Raw genomic sequence first — 8,890 nt, 5'->3', positions numbered from 1 at the left:
GGAAAAGACCCAGGGAGCACCCCTCCAGGACACCCCCTTGAAGGAAGGCTGGCTACTTGGTCAGTGGGGAAACCTGCTTTCTTTGCCACAAGGAGGGTCACTGGTCCAAGGAGTGCCCCTCCAGGGCGCCCCCCCAGAGGGAGCCCCCAGAACCAATGCCTGTGGAACCATGCCCATGTGACCAGAAGGGACATTGGAGGAAAGATTGTCCCTCAGGTTGGAAAAGTGGTGGAGCCGCCCCCCAGTACCCTGTCCTCCAGTCTTCTCAAGACTTGGAATGTCGGGAAAGCTTTGGTGCTGGCAGTGCTCCCCCTTTCTCCACCTCTCTCACCAAGCCCTGGGCAAAAACGAAGGCTGAAGGTAAGGTTACCCACTTTAAGAGGGCTAAATTCTCTGCTTTAACCAGTCACTCTGGCCCTACCCATCCCTTGACCCCTTGGGTCATAGGCATTGAAGGGGAAACTAAGAAATGTCTCTAGACATATCCCCTCCCCAGCCTGCTTGAGAATCTGTTGTTTAAACACTCCTTCCTTATGCCCTCCTCTGACCCTGCCCCCTTGTTGGGAAGGGACCTGATGGTGAAATTGCCAATTTTCTCCAGTTAAACCTCCCATCTCCCTTTTGCCGCTGTTCACTATGTCTTCCCTGGTTTGCTTGAGCGTGTGGGAGACAAGTCAAGCCAAATATTTGGGACACTGGAATTCCAGAGAGAGCTACTTCTGCCACCCCAGCCACTGTTAGTCTCCCAGATCCTAAAGTGCTCCCCCATCTCAGCCAGTATCTGATTAAGCCTGAGACCTGGAAAGGACTACAACCTTTAATTGAAAAATTCCTTAAGTATAGAATCTTTGTCCCTTGCTCATCTCCTTGCAGAGCTGCAACCCTTCCCACAAAAAGGTCTAATGGAGAATACTCACAATTTAATTTTGCTTTTGAATGTACTTTTCCTGGGGAATCAAGTCCATATCAGCTAACATGGACAGTCATGCCTCAAGATAACCCTCATTTATTTGGCCAGGCTTTGGGAAGGGATTTAAGGCACTTGAAACTAGCAGGCAGTAGCTTAATTCAGTATGTGCATGATATTCTTATTTGTAGCCCCATCCAGGAGGCTTCTTTGGCTGCTGTCACAGAAGCCGTTAATTTCTTAGGCATTTGAGGCTATAGAGTCTCTTGGAACAAAGTCCAGATAACATGCCAGTCCATAAGGTATCTGGGCCATGAACTCAAGCCCACTTCTCTCTCCTTAACCTCTGAGAGAAGAAGGACAATCCTGTCTATCCCTGTTCCAGCCACTAAGAAACAAGTTGGAATGTTTTTAGATATGACTGGATTTTGTAGACTCTGGATTCCTAATTTTGGTTTTATTGCTAAACTCCTTTATGACCCTACTCAGGGCACTGACTCAGACCAGGCTAAAATTTTTGAGACTGAAAACTAATTTGACCACTACCCTATCACTAGACCTACCCAATTTGGGAAAACCTTCCACTTTCTATGTTGCTGAAAGGAGAAGACAGGCTCCAGGAGTCTTAACCCATTCCTTAGGACATGATCCCAGGCCAGTTGATGTTTTTATTTACTCAAAATATGTTTTCCTTGTTCTACATACCCACGGAGCAATCTGGAAAGAAAGGGGATATCTGACAGAAAAAAACTCCCCTATCAAACATGCCCTTCTATGTTTCGGCCTTGCCACAGTCCTCTTTAATTCTCTCCAGAGAAATTATCTTTTATGCCAGGGAAATTGTCTTTTCTTTATACTCCTTTTGTACCTGCTTGGTGGTTGTTTGCCTAACAGGTTTGTGTTTTCTAGAGTGCAAGCCATCAACATCCAGATGACAGCCCATGCTGCATACCAACCTCTGTCTGAATCCAAGGTCTCCAGCCCACTGGACCTGGCACCACCCAGGTTCTGAAGTCTGATCCCTTAAACAGGACCCATCAAGGCAGGGACAGCTCTATGCCCCTTGCCAGCAGGAAGAAGTTTCAGAAGCTGAAATCTTTCCCTTTACCCCAAAAGAATTTGGGTTCAATCTGTTTGAGGGGGGAATGATGAGGTTCAGACTCTGGGAACTTCCTTGAGCTTCCCTGGAATCTCCTCACAGAATCTGGCCTTTCATAATCAAATTGAGCTCCCCTTGTACCTCTCCACAGAACCTGGCTTTTCATACTCAAATCTGTGACCATTGTCTCTTGCCCCACCTGCTTCCCACCCAAACCCTCCATTGTCTCATATCTCCTGATAGCCTCCAGCTGTTTCCAGCCTTTGACCCTCCTTGGACTTCTCCTCAAGACCCTTCCTAAATCCCTCCTCTCATCACCCTGGACTACCAGACCACTATACTCTTTTCTGTATTTAAGTTCCATCTTGTCTCCTTGAAGGCGCTCAGATTCAATCCAGCTCAGTCTGTCTAGCTGAGATTCTATCTGGCCTGCTTGTGAATACAAGCGTTACAAATGCTTAGGCTCCTTAAGAGGCAACCCAAGATGGTGAATCTTTAATAAACTTTGTTTTCTTTGGCTTAAAAAAAAAAAAGAATTGTTCTCTTTAGTGAACTTATGAATCTCTTTTTCCATTTCAGTAATTCTACTTTTTAAAGCATTCTTCTCCTCACTGGCTTTTTGGCCCTCTTTTGTCATTTGAGTTAGTCTATTTTTAAAGGTGTTAATTTCTTCAGCATTTTCTGGGTCTCCTTTAGCAAGCTGTTGACTCACTTTTCATGATTTTGTTGCATCTCTCTCATTTCTCTTCCCAATTTTTCCTCCATTTCTCTTAACTCCTTTTGGAGCTCTTCCATGGACTGAGATCATTGCATATTCATTTTGGAGGTTTTTGATGCAGAAGCTGTCTTCCTCTTTTATGTCTTTCTCTGATGGTATGCATTGTTCTTCCTCATCTGAAAGGATGGAAGGAAATACCTGCTCACCAAGGAAGTAACCTTCTATTGTCTTATTCTTTTTCCCTTTTGGGGGCATTTTCCCTGCCGATTACTTGAATTGAATTCTTTGTCAAGAGGAGGATATACTCTGGGGACCAGTAAGTTCTCAGTTCATCCAAGGTGGCACAATCAGGGGAGACAAGTTTACTCCTCTCCTGACCTGCACTCTGGTCAAGGAGCAACTACAAGCACTCTCTTCCACTCAGGAACTGTGAGTAGAATTCCCTCTTCAGAGTCTCCACTAGTTCCACCAGTCAACTAGCAGTTCTTCTTACCCCAAGGCCACCACTCAGTGCTGAGATCCAGATCAGCAGCTCGATTCCCTCGGGGTCTTTAGATCAGGGCTCCAACAATGGAAGTTGCTGCAGCAGTGGCTACAGCCATCTGGGGCTAGGGTCAGATCTCTGTGTTCCCTTCTCACCCAGGTGAAAGAGGTTTCTCACTGACCTTTAAGGCTGTCATTGGTGTTAGAGTTGAGGAATCTGGACCAGCAGCTTCTGCTGGTGGCACCTTGAAGCCCCCTCCATTCTGGGCTGTGCTCCGTTGGGTGCACTCCTCCCTGCACCCCTTGCAACAGTCTTTTCCTGTTGGCCTTCTAGGCTGCCTTGCACTGGAAGTCTCTTCCACTATTATGTGGCATCTGCTGCTCTAGAATTTGTTTAAAGTCATTTTTACATGTATTTTTTCTGGGTAATTAATAATAAATTTATTTATTATTTTTAGTAAATAATCAATAAATTGAGGTCATTGATTTCTTTTGTATATATATATATTAATTTTGTTTATTTTTAGTGTTCTACAATCACTACCATAAAACTTAGATTTTTTTCCCCCTACCTACTTCCCACCTCCTCCCTCTCCCTGAGATGGCATACAATTCTACATAGGATCTACCCATGTATTCCTACTGAATACAAATTCACTATAGTTATGCTGTGTAGAAGAACTAAAATGAATGGGAGAAATCATATAACAAACCAAAACATTATACACACACAAAAAATTGATCTGCTACATTCTGTGACTGAATTCCATAGTTCTTTCTCTGGATGTGGAAGGTATTTTACCTTAGAAGACCATTGGGAAATTTTTTAACTCCTTGTACTACTATGAAGTTCAAAGTCTACCAGAAAAAACTCTCTCACACTGTGGTCATTGCTATGCGCAAAGTTCTCCTGGTTCTGCTCCTTTCACTCAGCATCAGATCATATAAGTCCTTCCAGGCCTCTCTGAAGTCTTCTTGTTCATCATTTATAATGGCACAATAGTACTCCATTACATTCATATACCATAATTTATTGAGCCATTCCCCAATTGATGGGCATCCCCTTGACTTCCAGTTTTTGGCAACTACAAAGAGTACTGCTATAAATATTTTTGTACATGTGGGACCTTTTCCCATTTTTATGATCTCTTGGGGATACAGTCCTAGTAGTGATATTGCTGGGTCAAAGGGTATGCACATTTTTGTAGCCCTTTGGGCATAGTTCCAAATTGCTCTCCAGAATGGTTGGATGAGCTCGCAGCTCCACCAACAATGAATTAGTGTTCCAACTCTCCCATATCCTCTCCAACATTTATCATCTTCCTGTTCTGTCATGTTTGTCAATCTGATAGGTGTGATGTGGTACCTCAGAGTTGTTTTGATTTGCATCTCTTGAATCAAAAGTGATTTAGAGCATTTTTGCATATGATTGTAGATATCTTTAATTTCTTCCTCTGAAAATTGCTTGTTCGTATCCTTTGACCATTTATCAATTGGTGAATGACTTATGTTGTCGTACATTTGACTCAGTTCTCTACGTATTCTGGAAATGAGGCCTTTCTCCCTGAGATTAGCTGTAAAATTTGTTTGCCAATATACTACTTCCCTCTGAATTTTGGTTGCATTGGGTTTGATTGTGGAAAAACTTTTCAGTTTAATGTAATCAAAATTATCCATCTTGCATTTCATAATGCATTCTATCTCTACTTTAGTCAAAAATTCTTCCCTTCTCCATAAATCTGATAAATACACTATTCCTTGCTTCTCCAATTTGTCCATGGGTTAATCTGTATACCTAGATCATGTACCCATTTGGACTTTATTCTTGTGTACAGTGGCAGGCATTGATCTATGCCTAGTTTTTGCCACATTGTTATGCAGTTTTCCCAGCAATATTTGTCGAACAGTGAGTTCTTATCCCAGAAGCTGGGGTCCTTGGGTTTATCAAACAGGAGATTGCTATATTCATTGTCTACTGTGTCTTGAGTACCTAGCATATTCCACTTGTCTATCCTTGTGTTTCGTAGCCAGTACCAAGCAGCTTTGATAATTGCTGCTTTATAATACAATTTGAAATTTGGTAGTGCTGGGCTACCTTCTCTAGCATTTCTTTTCATTAGTCCCTTTGATATTCTGGACCTTTTGTTCTTCCATATGAATTCTGATATTATTTTATCCAGCTCTAGAAAATAATTATCTGATAGTTTAATTGGTATGACACCAAATAAGTAAATTAATTTAGGTAGAATTGTCATTTTTATTATATTGGCTTGGCCTACCCATGAACAACTGATATTTTTCCACTTACTTAGATCTGGCTTTATTTGTGCAAAAAAATGTCTTGTTATTGTGTTCGTATAGTCCCTGGGTTTGTTTTGGCAGGTAAACTCTCAAATGTTTTATAGTATCTACCCTAGATTTAAATGGGATTTCTCTTTCTGTCTCTTGCTTTTGGACTTGCTAATACTAATACTAATATATAGGAATGCAGAAGATTTGTGTGGGTTTATTTTGTAACCTGCAACTTTGCTGAAGTTGTTTATTATTTCAAGTAATTTTTTACTTGAATCTCTGGGATTCTCTAAGTATATCATCATATCATCTGCAAAGAGTGATAACTTAGTTTCTTCTTTGCCTATTCTTATTCCTTCAATTTCTTTATCCTGTCTAATTGCTACAGCTAACATTTCTAGTACCATATTGAACAATAGTGGTGATAATTGGCATTCCTTTTTCACCCCTGATGTTATTGGAAATGCATCTACCTTATCTCCATTGCATATAATGCTTGTTGAAGGTTTTAGGTAGATGCTGCTTATTATTTTATGGAAAGTTCCCTTTATTGCTATATTCTCCAGCATTTTTAATAGGAATGGGTGTTGTATTTTGTCAAAACATTTTTCTGCATCTATTGAGATAATCATGTGGTTTTTGTTAGTTTTGTTGTTGATATGATCGATAATGTTAATAGTTTTCCTAATATTGAACCAGCCCTGCATTCCTGGTATGAATCCTACCTGATCATAATGTATTATTCTCATGATAAGAGGCTGTATTCATTTTACTAAAATCTTATTTAAAATTTTAGCATCTATATGTATTAGAGAAATTGGTCTATAATTTTTTTTCTCTGTTTTGTCTCTTCTTGGCTTAGGTATCAAAACCATATTTGTATCATAAAAAGAATTTGGCACGACTCCTTCTTGCCCAATTTTCAAAAATAGTCTATATAATATTGGAATTAACTGCTTTAAATGTTTGTTAAAATTCACTTGTAAATTCATCTGGCCCTGGAAACTTTTTCCTGGGGAGTTCATCGATGGCTTGTTCAATTTCTTTTTCTGAGATGGGGTTGTTTAAGTATTCAACTTCCTCTTCTGTTAATCTGGGCAATTTGTATTTTTTAAAACACTCATTCATCTCATTGAGATTGTCAAATTTGTGGGCATAAATTTGGGCAAAGTAATTTCTAATTATTGTTTTAATTTCCTCCTCATTGGAGGTGAGTTCATCCCTTTCATTTTTTATATTAGTAATTTGATATTCTTCTTTCTTTTTTTTTAAATCAAACTGAAGAAAAGTTTATCAATTTCATTTGTTTTTTCATAAAACTAACTATTGGTTTTATTTATTAGTTCAATAGTTTTCTCAAATTCAATTTTATTAATCTCTCCTTTGGTTTTCAGTATTTCTAATTTGGTATTTACTTGGGAATTTTCAATTTGTTCTTTTTCTAGCTTTTTCAGCTGCATGCCCAGGTCATTGATCTCTTCTTTCTCTATTTTATTTATGTAGGCATTCAAAGATATAAAACTTCCCCTAAGAACTGCTTTTGCAGTATCCCATAAGATTTGGTAGGTTGTCTCATTGTTGTCATTCTCTTGAATGAAGTTGTTCATTGTTTATATGATTTGTTCTTTAACCCACTCCTTCTTTGGGATTAGATTATTTAGTTTCCAATTGATTTTTGGTTTATCTTTCCATGGCCTTTTATTACATATAATTTTTATTGCATTATGATCTGTGAATGATGCATTGACTATCTCTGCCTTTCTGCCCAGGATTATAAGGTTTTTATGTCGTAGTACATGGTCAGTTTTTGTATATGTGCCATGTACTGATGAGAAAAAGGTATATACCTTTCTATTCTCATTCAATTTTCTCCAGAGATCTATCATATCTACCTTATCCAGAGTTTTATTTACCTCCTTAACCTCTTTCTTGCTTGTTGTGAGGTTAGATTTATCAAGTTCGGAGAGGGGGAGTTTGAAGTCCACCACTAGTATGGTTTTGCTGTCTGTATCTTCCTTCAACTCCCCCAACCTCTCCTCTAAGAATTTGGATGCTATACCACTTGGAGCATGCATGTTTAGTCTTGATATTGCTTCATTGTCTATGGTGCCTTTTAGCAGGATATAGTTTCCTTCCTTATCTCTTTTGATTATATCTATTTCTGCTTTTGCTTTGTCTGAGATTAAGATTGCTACCCCTGCTTTTCTTACATCAGATGAAACAAATATATTCTGCTCCAACCTTTTACCTTTATCCCGTGTGTATTACCCCATTTCAAATGTGTTTCTTGTAAACAACATATTGTTGGATTGCGACTTGTAATCCATTCTGCTATCCATCTCCGTTTTATGGGAGAGTTCATTCCATTCACATTCACAGTTATGATTACAATCTGTGTATTTCCCTCCATCCTCTTTCCTATTGTTTGTGTTTTAAGTTCTCCGGTCTCCCTTCCCCTCCTCAATACTTTTCACTTTTCACCACCATCTCCTGCAGCCTTTCCTTCCTTCTTTTAGCCCCCTTCCCTTTTACTCCCCTTTGTCCTTACTGCTTCTTCCTTCCCTTTTATCTTCCCCTCCCCTTTCTTCCCCTTCCCCTCCTACTGCCTGTAGAACTAGTTAGAATTATATACTTAAGTTTATTGTTCCCTCCTTGAACCAAATCAGATGAGAGTACCTCTCAAACAATGCTCATCTCCCTCTCTTTCCATCTACTGTAATTTTGTACTTCTTCCTGTGATGTAATTTACCATTTTCTGCTTCCTCCTTTTCACACCTCCAGCTACAATCCCTTTGCATACTTAAATCATATTTTTATCATCACATTATTTACTTTATACCCGTTCCTTCTATGTATATCCCTTTCATATTTCATAATAAATGCACATTTCTCAAGATTAACAGGTATCATCTTCTCTTATAAGGAGGTAAACAGTTTGCCCAAGTTGAGTAACAAGTTTTTTCCTCCTGTTTACCTTTTTATGCTTCTTTTGAGACCTGCATTTGAAGATCGAATTTTCTATTTAGTTCTGGCATTTTTGTCAAGAAGGTCTGGAAATCCCTTACTTTGTTGAATGACCTTCTCCTTGCCTGAAATATTGTGCTGAACTTTGCTGGGTAGTTGATCCTTGGTTGTAGTCCCAGCTCCTTTGCCTTACAGAATATGGGGCTCCAATTCCTTTGATCTTTTAGTGTAGAAGCTGCAGGGTCCTGTGTGATCCTGACTGTAGCTCCTTGATATTTGAATTGTTTCTTTCTGGCTGCCTGTAGTATTTTCTCCTTTTCTTGATAGTTCTGGAATTTGGCAACAATATTTCTTGGCATTTTGAGTTTGAGATCACTTTCGGGAGGTGAACGGTGGATTCTTTCGATGACTATTTTGCCTTCTGGAT

Source organism: Notamacropus eugenii, chromosome 5 (genome assembly GCF_028372415.1).
Source record: "Notamacropus eugenii isolate mMacEug1 chromosome 5, mMacEug1.pri_v2, whole genome shotgun sequence".
NCBI lineage: Eukaryota > Metazoa > Chordata > Mammalia > Diprotodontia > Macropodidae > Notamacropus > Notamacropus eugenii.
Note: the sequence above shows the minus strand (reverse complement) of the source record.